A 2,508-nucleotide genomic window follows, 5' to 3' on the forward strand; every position below is an offset into this window, starting at 1 on the left:
CAATCTCATTGGTCGGCCAGTTTTTAACGCGGCGCGTCAAACCAAAAAAACGAGCCCGAGGCGTTTTTCAAAAAATGATGCTTTTACGCTTCGCGTTTTGCGCGTCGGTGTGCACACTCACATTGGCGCCCTTTGTTTAGTCACGAGGCGTTAAACATCGGCGATAATCGCGCGCGATATTCGTCCCGGTGTGAACAAGCCTTTACCCTCTTACCCTCGGACCTCACCAGATGACTTGAGAAGATGGTTGGGACTGCTTTAATCTTAAGGTGACGATTCCCCTAAAGAACCAAAATAGTAAAGAAAAGGAAATACAGAATTTTTTAAAAATATAATTATGTTTGTTAAATCATACTAGATGCCATTGAAATGTGTTCTCAGTCTCTTGAGAAAAAGGCTGTCCATTATCAAATGAGGATATCAAATAAAAATGTTAAGTTTTAATATTTTTCAATATTTTTCAAATGTAAAATAAAAATGCTCAGCCAAATACTCAACCGCACAATCAGATTTATAATAAAGCTCAAGTCTGTGAGTCTGTTGAGTCTGTAGAAGTGTCCTATTGTTCCAGCACCTGCCAGTAGCCTATTATACACTGTGAATCATCTATTGTAGCAATTAATTTCTCATTTTCCTTTCTTCACTTAAGTATAGGTTTTGACTTTATAATTTTACACACTTTTGTCATCAGCAAGCTACTGTACTGTATGTTCTTTAGTACAAAGCTTATGCCTGTCTCTTGAAACCTGTCGAGGACACCCAAAAATATGACTTTTGTCCTCTTTAACTTAAAAAAAATAATTGCTTTAAAATCTGAATTAAGTTTGAATTTAGGAAATATTTAGAAAAAAAAATGTATGTGATTTCTGACAAACCTGTTATCCAACATATTTGTTTACCTTTGAGTCGTGGGTGAAGGCATGCACTTCAAAATGAGCGCTGCAAAGACGAGATGATGTTGTTGGTTTCCAGTCCTTCCGTCTCATGTTCACCAACCATTGTTTCAGTCTTGCTGCTTCATGCTAACCTAAAGGAAAACTGTGCAAAAAAATAAGCAGTTTTTATCATTCATGTTTTAATTAGCTGCTTTGACAAATGGTCAATGCAAGATGCTTCACATTATTTTCATAACTTTTAAGTCATTCATTAACATCCTTTGTAAACATAAGGATAATTTTGCAATAATAATACATTTTTGTCATCTAATCATTAAAATAATTGCAAAGGAACTGTTGATGAAAAGTAGCCTTTTGGCTAATTCGGTGCATTTACAGTTATTTTAATTTTTATTACTGCACACTGTCCGTTTTACTACTACTACTACTACTAATGCGTAGTGATGGGTATCGTTAGGATTTCATTAATAGGCTACTACTATTGTCATCTTTCCTCTTATCCTCTTCTGTTAATTTGGTTAATTCAGAACATAATTGGGATTGATTTGTATTTTAAATATAACAAATAATAATAATAATAATAATACTGTAATATAGCCTAACTAAATGTGTCTTGAGCGGCAATAAGAATTTTTACAACAGCAAAATCACTATATCAACTCAATGTCTTGATAACGATCACTTGATTTTTACGAGTCTTTTAGCTAACTTATTTAGCTGGCCCATAATATTTGCTTATAAATTAATTAGCTTATACATTTAACCTACCGGAAAAAAACTCAAAGATCCATCGGACCTGCCAGATCGGTTAGTACAGTTTACTGCAGAACAACCCATTATGTCGATGTGAAATAAACAGTTATGGAAAATTAGGAAACTAAAGTTATAGCTCCAATCTCCTCCTGAAGATCCCGAAAAAGGCCGTTGGCGCCTCAGAGAAGCTGTCAATCTCAGCTGTCAATCATGACGTCACACCGTTTTTATAGCATCACATAACACTTGAACTTACACCAGCGTGATAAAAATCTATATCAAATGACAAAAAAACATGTTTGAAAACAAAATATTTGAAGTAAAATTTAATTATTTAGTTTGTCTCACATCCCATTAGATTACATGAAGAGGGCGGGGTTTATGACCTATACTGGGACCAGTCACATGGGGGCGATCGAAACGCGATGGCTTCACTTTTGAGGACTAGTGAGGCACACTTGGTTCGCGTGACTCTTAGCAAAAATGAGGTTAAAGGGAAAATGTAAGAATTCATAAACAAAAAATGGCAAGAAGTATGGAACTGTGATAGCAAGGGCAGACAAATGTATAATATTCAGCAGCAAGTAGGAAATGGAAGAAGTGTTTTTAGGAATAGGAAAGAAGATACAATTATTTCTCGCATCCGAATAGGGCATACTAGATTAAATCACTCTCTGTTTAATATAGAAAAACATGAAACTGGTCAAAGTATTTTTGGTAATCAGGCAGAAACAATAGAGCATGTTTTAATAAAATGTAAAAAATATGAAAAAGAAAGGTTAAAACTCATTAAGGAAGTAAGAAACATGGGTGTTGAATCATTTAATTTGTCAAGCCTTTTGAAAAAGCATGCAGAACA

General features: G+C 34.6%; 1 long non-coding RNA gene across 1 annotated transcript in view; it reads right to left on the reverse strand.

The window, feature by feature from the left end:
• The window catches only part of LOC107733798 (uncharacterized), a 3,011-nt gene extending 2,015 nt beyond the window's left edge, over window positions 1-996 (reverse strand). The window contains exons 1-2 of the long non-coding RNA XR_001639021.1: window positions 900-996; window positions 228-281 (exon numbers count right to left, since the gene is read on the reverse strand). This is a non-coding gene — a long non-coding RNA (uncharacterized LOC107733798). The remainder of the gene's footprint in view (window positions 1-227; window positions 282-899) is intronic.
• Between the last annotated feature and the right edge of the window lie 1,512 nt (window positions 997-2,508).

This window comes from Sinocyclocheilus rhinocerous, unplaced genomic scaffold (genome assembly GCF_001515625.1).
Source record: "Sinocyclocheilus rhinocerous isolate Xijiao unplaced genomic scaffold, SAMN03320098_v1.1 scaffold4658, whole genome shotgun sequence".
Lineage (NCBI taxonomy): Eukaryota > Metazoa > Chordata > Actinopteri > Cypriniformes > Cyprinidae > Sinocyclocheilus > Sinocyclocheilus rhinocerous.